At 41.1% G+C, this 11814-nt stretch overlaps 1 long non-coding RNA gene across 1 annotated transcript; it reads right to left on the reverse strand.

Moving 5' to 3' along the window:
- Positions 1–9234: 9234 nt before the first annotated feature.
- LOC118964697 lies at positions 9235–10713 on the reverse strand. The gene is made up of 3 exons (XR_005051913.1): positions 10657–10713; positions 10280–10510; positions 9235–9748 (listed from the first exon to the last, which is right to left on the reverse strand). It is a non-coding gene; the product is annotated as an uncharacterized LOC118964697 (long non-coding RNA).
- Positions 10714–11814: the final 1101 nt, after the last annotated feature.

Consider the following 11814-nt stretch of genomic DNA (forward strand, 5'->3'; position numbering starts at 1 on the left):
GATTACCAGGGATGTTCTCTTGATAAGTGTGGGAATTGGACCATTTTCGGTCCTGCTAAGCATTCAAAATGTAATGAGTACTTTTGGGTGTCAGGGAAAATATATGGAGTAAAAATACATCATATTCTTTAGAAATGTTAAGTAAAAGTAAAATATGTCAAAAACATAAATAATAAAGTACAGATACAGTACTTTAAAGTATTTTTACTTAAACACTTTTTTTTATCAAAATAAAGAAAGTTGCACCCTCCATATATAAACTCCCAGTAATGTATTGGGTATTTACCAATGTTTTAGCATCACTATGCCTTCTTCAGGGTAATGTCATGAATACTTGAACCAGGTTATGTAGAGAAACAGTGCAATTAATGCCATAATGATTAAGTTAATTAGATTTTTTTTTTTAAACAATCGTTTATGGCATATTAAATATATTAGGCTATTGTTATCGTATAGAAACATCATTGAATATAGTACATCATAGTAGCATCCACATACATTATTGTTTAATTCAATTTCACATATTCATTGTTTCGTATTTCATTTCATATTTGTTACATGTAATCTTTTGGTTCAACCTTAATCTATAATGAGCATCATCAACAGGGGGAACATATTAGGTGTACACTAATAAGCTGTAGAAAGATTATATCAATTTATAAGACTTGTTCATAAAAGAAGGAATTGTTCATAAGAAGGGCCTGAGATCAAAGTCAATATTCAGACCACTAGGGGTCAATGTTTTTAGAGAGGATATCCTGTAAGGCTCCCTTTGTCGGCTTTTCCACATGAACAGATGATGAGATAGATTACTCCCGGGGTCTTGCATGAGATGATTACCCCTAACAGGGATGTTTCGACCTGCATGTGGGTGTCTGAAGAAGGATGTTTTTATAATGCTATTGCACTGTGCGCATGATCCACATTTGTAGTTCCCATTTGGGATAGGTGTCAAGAGTGTCTGAGTGAGCTCAGGGGGCATGTCAGATCTCACCAAGCTATCTCCAATATTGTGACCACGCTTATAGACCACCAGCGGGGATTCCTTGAAGAGGTGTGCAATTATTATTTTTGTCTGATTGCAGAATATGCCAGTCCTTTTTCAGGATTGCTTTCATTTTCTCCGAACCCTTGGTGTATTTAGTGCAAAAGATGGTTGCGTTGTTTTTCTTCTCTGGTTGAGTTAAGTAATTCCTCTCTTGGTTTATGAGATATTTTCATCATTGCAGCATCAAGAGTTTTGTCCTTGTAGCTTCTCATTTTGAATTGATCTGTCATTTTTTTTAGCATTGCTGTCAAAATCTGTCTGGTGGCCACAGATTTGTTTAATCCTGCATAACTGACTGTATGGTTGACCATTCTTGAGGGGAAGGGGATGCATACTATTCACACATAGCAAGGTATTGCGGTCTGTGGGCTTTGTATATAAGTCTGTGTGTACTGCATCATTCTATTTGATGATCCATAAGTCCAGGTAGTGTATTTTGTTACTTGACTAACAATATTTTTATGCTACAAGGAACAGTCAATGTAGTTCCAATTCCATATACATATAATTTAGAATTAACCTAATTAGAGCGATGCTATGCATAGTAGGTACATCTAGTTTAAAGACTAGCATCTAAGGCTATGGGTACTTTCACTCCCTCAGTTGGGGAAGGGGTTGGGTAGGGTCAGGGTATTAGCTCACGAGATGTTTACTACTTTAAATGTTCAAGTTGTATACACTCAATGCAATTTTGTTTCTTTCCTTTTCCCTATTTCTTATTTTCTTTAAAGATGTCTGCACCTAATAACTATACTTTTATGACACTTAACATTAAGGGTACTAAATGCCCAGTCAAGCGCAAACGCATTCTGAATGATCTAAAGCAGCATAAGGTTGATATAGCTCTTCAGGAGACACACCTGACTGACTCTGAGCATGACAAACTGAAGAGAATGGGTGGGCCAAGTGTACTATTCATCTTTCACATCTCGGGCAAGAGGGGTGGCCATACTCATTAATAAGCATTGCCCCTTTCAGATACAATCTCAGAATAAAGACAAAGGGGGAAGGTTTGTGATCATTCAAGGTTTCATTAATACTGAGCCCATTACCATTGTGATTGTGTATGGTCCTAACCATGATGATCCTACATTTTACCAAGACATCTTTTTAAAGTTAATATGCCCATCATCAGAGATAATGTCAGGGGATTTTAACTTGGTACTGGATCCTTCCAGTGATAGATCTTCCTCTAATAGTATCAACCTCACACAGGCAGCTAAAATGTTAAAAGCAGAAATGAAACACTTTGGACTCGTAGACTTACGGAGATTTCACAACCAAAAGGTTAAAGAATACTCATTTTACTCCCCTGTCCATAACAATTACTCTAGAAGAAACTTATTTCTTATTCCTGCAGCCAGGGGAAGTTTAACTACTGGGTGTAAGTACTTACCAAGATGTATATCAGATCATTCTGCCCTGCTGGCTTCAGTACCCGTCAGTAGAGCACAGCCACCCTCAAGAAGATGGAGGTTTGGTACATATTTACTAAATACTCCCACATTTGTAACATTTCTGAACACTCATATAGAAATTTTTTAACAACTCTGCCTCCTCCCTAATTCCTCCCTAATTTTATGAGAAGCTCTCCTTGCATTTCTGAGGTGTAACGGCGTTCTTCGTTTGTTGAAAGAGAGGACCGAAATGCAGCGTGGTGGTTACTCATGTTCTTTAATGAATGAATGACGATACATGAAATAACTAAATGAATACGAAAACAACAAACGGAACGTGAAACCTAATACAGCCTATCTGGTGAACACTACACAAAGACAGGAACAATCACCCACAAACACACAGTGAAACCCAGGCTACCTAAGTATGATTCTCAATCAGAGACAACTAATGACACCTGCCTCTGATTGAGAACCCTACTAGGCCGAAAACATAGAACTGCCCCACAACATAGAAAAACAAACATAGACTGCCCACCCAACTCACGCCCTGACCATACTAAATAAATACAACACAAAGGAAATAGAGGTCAGAACGTGGCATGAGGAGGCAAATCATATCCTTTAGTTCAGATGCTCGTAAGATGTTTAAGGCTCAAGTAGATTTGTTGGAGAATGAAATTACAGATCTGGAAAATGAACATAGTGTAACATTTGACGACTCAACTCTACAAAAATTAGACTCAAAGCGATTGGAATATAACACCCTGACGACCCATGAAGTGGAAAATGCTCTCAGGAGAACAAAACAAAACCACTACGAACATGGAGATAAAGCAGGAAAGTTGCTTCCTTGCCAGATAAGACGAGAGGATGCTAGTAGAGTTATCAGCTCTATTAAGCTACCCAGTAACACAGTTGTTCACAGTCCTGAGGAAATTGATCTAGTCTTCAGGGAGTTTTATGAAACATTGTACAAGTCTGAAGGGGATGCCCCTGCCACAATGCATGAGTTTTTGAACAAACTCAATTTACAAACTTTAATGATGAGGATAGAGAGCACTTGGAGAAAGAGATTACATCAGAGGAAATTAGGGAATCAATTTTCAACACTGCTGGGCGACAATCACCAGGGTTAGACGGATTCCCTATTGATTTCTTTCGATCCTTTTTACCCAAACTAATTGAGCCTCTTTGCAGTAAGTTTAATTATGCCATAGAGACAGAAAAGCTCCCAGACAATGATCACAGTTTTGTTAAAACCTGGGAAAGATCCTATGCTTTGTGGGTCGTATAGACCAATATCTCTATTGAACACTTCATATAAGATTCTTGTGAAACTCATTGCTCTTAGACTGGATAAGGTTCTACCTGACTTGGTTGATATGGACCAAACAGGCTTTGTAAGAAACCGCTCATCTCCTGATAATATCAGAAGATTATTTAATATTATGCATTATGTAGAGAATGACCGGAAAAAGCTTTTGACCGCATAGAATGGAACTATGTTTGAAGTTTTACAGAGGAAGAATATTGGACCTAAGTATGTAGGTCTGATTAGATTACTGTACAAATGTATTATATTTGTAGCAAAACCAGATTCATTAAATTCGCAGAGCTATTATATGGAAGAGTGACACTCCGCCAAGCAAGCAGATGTGGCTAAAATAACTATCTTCCTATATTCCATCTGAAAGAATGACATACAATTGATGTAATAAACCCTTTGAATTTACTGATGTCTGGGGGGACTTTCAGTAGTTTCTAGAGACGTCACCTTAGCTGCCTCATTACTACTTTCTTCATGAATCTATTATTGTTATTTGTTTTTGTGTTGAATCATTTATTTTCTAGCATGGAATGTGAAGGTCATTCTGTTTCTTTTTTTGTTGTTAATCAGTGAAGTTAATACCGGTAGAGGGGAGGGAGCAGGGTGTTCCTGTGTTGGGGAGGGAAGGGTTTTGCACGATGTGCTCCCATGTAGCATGGTGTTTTGTTTAGGTGGAAGGAATAACGGGGCATTATCTGTATCATATTCTGATGATTGTTAAATTGTTAAAAAAAATAAAAAATGGCAATAAATATATTGTAAAAAAAAAAGTATGACAATTGAGTACTCTTTCCACCACTGGTTATTTACATTTTAGTCATTTAGCATACGGTCACACTGGTCACCCGTGGGAATCACACCCACAACCCTGGCGACTAAACCACACTGCTTCATCAAACAGCAGAACCAAATGACCTGGTTTGAAGTTGAGATGACATGGTGCAAGTGATCAGTGCCGTTCGAGATTCTACATTGACTACAGCAATTGTGAATATCTCCACAACCTACAGTATGCATGCTATCTTGAACATGCACATTTTATATGATTAACTTTACATATGAATACATGTATAGTTACAGTAACCTCAAAATGTGGCCATGAATCTGTTACTTATGTTAAGGTTGAATAAATACTGTTACATTAGTTTGTAAGAGAGCCTTAACTTTAGGCTATTACCTGTATTACAAAAGTAATATTGAATTGTGTTTAGTTGACAACATCAATTTAGGCTTCAGGCATGTCACTTCCCCTATTGGCTGACGGTGCTAATACCGAATGGGACCAAAAAATTGTGGGTTTAGCTTTGACTCAAAACGAATGCACAACAAGAAAACACACACATCTACTACTATTATAGTATAGAAGTCAAAATACCAGTAGCTATGTTCCTACTTGGACATAATCAAAAACATTGACACCACAGTGATTCTCATTCTAAGAGGATGCTCTAATAAACAATTGCGATTGTCAGGTTTATTTGAGTACTGGGAATGTATTTGCCGTGCATTATTGCTGATAAGTTGAATATGAAACTAAAATCGTGAATGTTTTTCAAAGGCGTCCGTGGCGTCAGCTGCGAACCTTCCACACAGATGTTCAATGAGCGATTGAGTTCTAGGAAACTCACTAGGCCTACTCTCATTTTAATAAATTCAAATCCACTACTGTAATGAAAATAAAAGCCAATAAACTGAATATTTACTGTCAAAGTACTATCTTATTCAAATGTTGAATTAGGCCTATTGTATTTAATTTGACATTTCATGCCTATTCAAGTGGTTTTGACAAACTTTTATTATGTGGACGGCTACTATGTCATAATGTACATGATGTCATAATGAAGCATTCTTTTGTTAAAATAAGACATTCCATAGACAGGTCATTGATGCTCTTCCATATCTGAGGTAGGACCTATAATTTAATGAAATAATCTCAAATACACTACTTTTATCTTATGAGAACTTTATTTGATCAATAACTGTAAGAAAAACGGTTATGTTTTGTGATTTGTGACAAAAAAAAGTATTTATTTAAACTAAGTATTGTGGTCTTAATATATTCTTGAAACTGTAGAGTTAAATCCTACGTGAGCAAATTATCTGGAAGTCCAAATTGAAGGTAGGCCTTAGTCTGTGAATCTTTCATTTTTATGAATTTGTGAACATTTTGGCAGGAATTGGAATGTCCTTTGAAAGTGGAAAAACACTAGTTCATTAAAACAACTTTGATCAAATTCTATTGTAATATATGTAATTTATTCTATATTCTTATTCTCAAACATATTGTTTGCTCTTCCACTGTGACTCTCACAGCCATGAAAGACAGAGGGAAGTCCATGACTAGGACACACCAGTCAGAACAGTTCTGAGAACAGCCTGACAGACATCCTCAGTGTCCGGTGTGCCAGTGATATTGTCCTACAGCCAATGCCACCAGGGAGAAAGAATAGCCGATCCCACTTCCACAACATGGATGTGATTAAAGAGAGGGCTGACATGGGAAGGCTTCCATTGGCCACTCCACCCATCAGGCTCCCAATGCTCACTGTGACCTCTCTCAATGCCCAAAGGAACAAAAACACCCTCAAGGTGCCTCGCATGCCTCGTCTGCAGCTGGAGGGACAGATGGGTAGCAAGCCTCTGGGTCCGGTTAAAACCAAAACCGGAGGGGGCACATTGATCTCCAGCCACAAGAAGGAGCCAGAGGTTAAATCCAGCAGACCACAGATATCAGGAAGCATCCCTAGGAGACCCAATTTATGCTCCACTGCAGACAAGGCAGTAGCTCCTTTATCTGGGACTCCATGCAGCCAGTCTGAGATCAGGATCCAGGCCAATCCTCTCAAGAGGTCTAACATCCAGGACCAAAGGCCCCGCTCTCCTCCTGCTCAGGCCAGACGGTCTCTGTCCGACGGAAGCCTCTTGCAGCCGCCATGTTCTCCTGTGGATGTCCTCCAGCCGGAGGTCCAGGCCAGCAGAAGCCTGGCTCGACCCAAGACCGGGATAGCTAGGATAACAAGACATACTGATGGCAGCACTCTGAGGTTCCCTAACCAGACCTTAGATCTTATAAACTACATGGGTAGGAGGGAGAGCACCAATTCTTTCCCTGTGCTGCCAACCATTGCAGTGTCAGCCTCACCTCCCCTGATGGCCATCCCATTGCCTACCCCAATGGTCAGCCATGTGCCTGACCTTCTGGTGCCTACTCCATCTGCATCTCCGGTTCCTTCCAGCCGAGTGCCTGCCCCACCTGCCTCCCCAGTGCCAGCCCGGCCTGCCAACGCCAGATCACGGCGTGTGTCAAAGAAGATCCAGCTATTACAGATCCAGTCTGCTATGCTGGACCAGCAGCTACCAGAACAACTGGGTGACAAACAAATCATATTACCCTCTGAGCCCCTGTCCTTCAGTAGCACTGAGAGGATGTTCCTCTGTGGTCCACCTTTAGTCTGCGGAGATGATGGCTGTCACCCCCTGACCAGACATACACCCAGCCACACAGGTCGCACCGACCACTCCCCTTTACTGACCAGTGGGAGAGCCGTGCAGGCGGATGAGAAGTGCCCCTTTGATACCCTCTTGACCCCCTTGGTCCCACTGGCAGAACAGCCTCCTATAAAGCGGGGGCACATGCCCACCTCCCGTGCCAAGGCTGAGCGGGAGAATAGACAACGAGGGCGTAGGAAGAGAGTGAAGCCCATTCACTGGGACGTTAACTTTAAGTCTGGGCCTTTCTTCCCAGTGTGTGTCTCTCCATCACTGTCCTCGATATTGGAGGTGGATGAAGAGTCTCTTTCTGAAGAGATGGAGCAAAGCCAGTTGTAAGGGGTCGCACACACACACACACACCTTCATTTTATTTATTTTTTACCTTTATTTAAATTGTGAAGTTAGTTAAGAACAAATTCTTATTTACAATGACGACCTACCCCGGCCAAACCCTAAACCGGACGACACTGGAACAATTATGAGCCTCTTCCTGAAGATGGACTGCTTCAACCCCTTAGGAGTATCCAGAGTATCTAGTACGCTGATGTGATGATAGAATATGTCCCTCAGTATGAACTAGAGATTAATATTAATCCACTTGTTATTCTAGTTGGGCAAATGTTAATTTATCATCACCATGTTCCAAAGAATTCTGTTTCTATAAAGTTTTATTGCAGTTGAAAATGATCTGTGGTGTGTGTTGTTGGTTTCTTGTGAGCTATGAAGTATACCCTTTTAGTAGAATGTTTATTTCTTCATTGGATTTGTTGATTTGTTGACCAAGGAGAAGAGGTAAGTGCTGAGCGGACTAATATAAGTGAAGTGATTCAAATTTGTATTATTCCGAAGGAGGTACATCTGACGCGAAGAGGCCCTGTCTCAACTTGCACATGTAAGGGAAGCAGACAGCTGCAGATGAAATATAACTGCTGGGTTCTGCGGTAACCAGGTCTCTCTTGCCAAAATAACCCACTTTTGCAAGAAAGACCTGGATAGTGCCACATAAGAAACACTTATATAAATGATTCCTTTTATACGAATAAAAACCACCCCTTTATCTGGAATAGATGTAGTGTTGCCTTACATTTGTGTAATATGAATGACATTTGCTTAGCCTTCCAACTGTGCTTCGTTTAAAATACTGTTGATTGGACTGCAAGGCAGTGACTGTATCGTTTTTCTTTTGATCTGAAGCCTGACACTGTACGACACGTCGTGTCTCATCCTTCGTCTTTTGAATAAAGCTTCCTCGGCATGATTTTATTCTAACATTATCCATGTTTGTTTTTTTCAACCCTCAAAAACAAATGTTGATCCCCATGTAACGACACGTGATATTCCACAGGGGGGCACTAAAGTTCTGTAAGAAAGGAGGTTGAACACTTTGTACCTTGAACACCATCTAAACTTACACACAGCCTCAACTATTTAAATGACAGAAATGTAGGGTATGTAAACATTATATAAAGTGGCACAGTTTAAATGACTAGTGATACATTTATTACATCGAATAATTCATTATTAAAGTGGCTAGAGATTGAGTCTGTATGTTGGCAGCAGCCACTCAATGCATTGCTTCAAGCCATCGAGAGAATGTCTCCTATGAAATCTATAAAAGCTATCCAACTGCTTAAGTTGTACCTAATGGAAGCGTAAAATAATTAACAATTTTAAATTCTCTATATTTGACACATTATTTCTATTTTATGACTGAAAATATCCATGTAGAATGCCAGAATGATGCAACACGGAAGGCAACTCAACGGCTGTAGTGTAGTTCTTCATTAAAGTATTTAAACTGGAACAACCATTTTAGTAATGGATTCAATATATCCAGTAAGAATTCCGGCTCTCACAGACCTGTTAGTTTTTTTTAAAGAAGCCCTCCTGTTCTCCACTCATTACCTGTATTAACTGCACCTGTTTGAACTCGTTACCTGAATAAAAGACACCTATCCACACACTCAATCAAACAGACTCCAACCTCTCCACAATGGCCAAGACTAGAGAGCTGTGTAAGGACATCAGGGATAAAATTGTAGACCTGCACAAGGCTGGGATAGGATACAGGACAATATGCAAAAAGGCAACAACTGTTGGCGCAATTAAAAGAAAATGGAAGAAGTTCAAGATGACGGTCAATCACCCTCGATCTGGGGCTCCATGCAAGATCTCACCTGGTGAACCATCCACCAGGAAAAACTACCCTGAACAGTGAGATAGAGGACATTTGTCATCTGCCTATGAGATAGCCAGAAGCATCTCATACACTTATTTTCTCTGATCTGCAACTATTCTGTTGTGTCTATAGAACTGTACTGCTCTCCAGTCCCTGTTTAAAAGCGCTTGGGGAGAAGCAGCAATACATTTCTCACAGTCTTGTTTTCCAGGCATTTTTCCCCATTCGGATAAAGTTCATCAAGGAATCTTCAACTGCATCCACCTCTATTGTCGACCAATACCTTTTTGTTCCTTTGTCACCTTTGTAAAGAGATGGCATTATGAATGACTACATTAAATAAAGGTTGACTACAATACAGTACTTGAACATCTCTCTGTATTAACTCTACAAGGTTACAGCTGTATCTGCAGAGACTGTGTTGAAATTAAACTAATAATCCCAACTAAATAACTACATAGATAAGGATGTGAGAGGAGAATGTGCAATGCTGACATCAAGGCAGACTCAATCTGTATGGAATCTAAGCCCAACAATCTGTTTGCAATGTAAACCTTCTAATAAAAGCAATACCTATTAAATCAAGTTCCCTCCCTCAAGAAAAACAATGTAAAGTGTGGTAATCCTTCTGTGTTATCATCTATCCTGACACACTAGTTCCAGATCTAACGTCTTGACTTGTGTCCAATCCAAACCGAACCGTTCTGTGCTGGCATGGTTGGAAATACACTAACTGATAAAGACAGGATTGATCTGGACCAGCACAGTACGGCCATAAGTTGACACTACAGAGTGAAAATGCACTGCCTGAAGGCAGTAGGAAACATGCTTACCGTGTGAGCCTCTCTTTTGTCCCAGTCTTCCCTTGGTTATTGGTTGTTTGGCCCGAATCGCTGACATCTCTCCTGGAAAACATGTTGAAAAGGACATTGTAATTAAGAATAGGTCCATGTGTATGTAAGGTATAGGCATACCGGTCAGATTTTCTTCATAGGATTCTTCAGATGACTCCTCTTTCTCAGAGTCATTCTCTGATGCGCAATCAGTGGCCGCAGCATCCATTTCTTCAGACATAATAGTTTGTAAAAGACAAAAACAAAATCAAATTGCAGCAAGTTAAATCAATGCACAACAAATTAGAGTCAGCATTTTTTGCCAGAGTGAAAATGCACTGACTGAAGACAGTAGTAAACATGTTTACCGTGTGAACCTCTCTTTTGTCCCAGCTTTCCCTTGGTCATTGGCCCGAATCGCTGACATCTCTCCTGGAAAACATCAGTGGGAATCATGTCAGTTTCACCCAATCCATAAGCGATAACTGTTGGAGCAACTAAAAATGCAGGTTTATAACAGCTGTGCCATTCAAGCCTATTGAATATGGTATGAGAGGGACGGCTACAGCCACACAAACCCTACAGATACAGCCATGTAGTGAGAGGGGAACGCACAATACCATGCTGAAATGAAGGCAGACTCCATCAGGGTGGATCCTAACCTTTTTCACACCACTGTACAATCCAAACGGAACCGTTCTGTGCTGGCATGGTTGGAAATACACTAACTGACAGAGATGGTCGCCTCGCTTCGCGTTCTTAGGAAACTATGCAGTATTTTTGGGGTTTTTTTTGGGGGGGGGGGGGTCGGGGGGAATTTTACCCCTTTTCCTCCCCAATTTCGTAGTATCTTGTCTCATCGCTACAACTCCCGTACGGGCTCGGGAGAGACGAAGGTTGAAAGTCATGCGTCCTCCGATACACAACCCAACCAAGCCACACTGCTTCTTAACACAGCGCGCATCCAACCCGGAAGCCAGCCGCACCAATGTGTCGGAGGAAACACGGTGCACCTGGCAACCTTGGTTAGCGTGCACTGCGCCCGGCCCGCCACAGGAGTTGCTTTTGCGCGTTGAGACAAGGATTTCCCTACCGGCCAAACCCTCCCTAACCCGAACGACGCTAGGCCAACTGTGCGTCTCCCCACGGACCTCCCCGTCGCGGCCGGTAACGACAGAGCCTGGGCGCGAACCCAGAGTCTCTGGTGGCACAGCTGGCGCTGCAGTACAGGGCCCTTAACCACTGCGCCACCCGGGAGGTAGTATTTTGTTTTTTAATGTCTATTTCTTACACTGTTCCCCAGGAAATCTGAAGTCTAATTACATACAGCCGGGAAGAACTATTGGATATAAGAGCAACGTCAACTTACCAACATTAAGACCAGGAATATGGCTTTCCCCAAGTGGATCCTCTGTTTGGACCACCACCCAGGACAATGGATCGGATTCCAGAAGGCGACCAAAAACAATGGCGTCCCAGAAGGGGAAGACGGAGCGGTCTTCTGGTCAGGCTCCGTAGACGGGCACATCGCTCAC

The sequence above is a fragment of the Oncorhynchus mykiss genome, chromosome 1 (assembly GCF_013265735.2).
Source record: "Oncorhynchus mykiss isolate Arlee chromosome 1, USDA_OmykA_1.1, whole genome shotgun sequence".
NCBI classification, from domain to species: domain Eukaryota; kingdom Metazoa; phylum Chordata; class Actinopteri; order Salmoniformes; family Salmonidae; genus Oncorhynchus; species Oncorhynchus mykiss.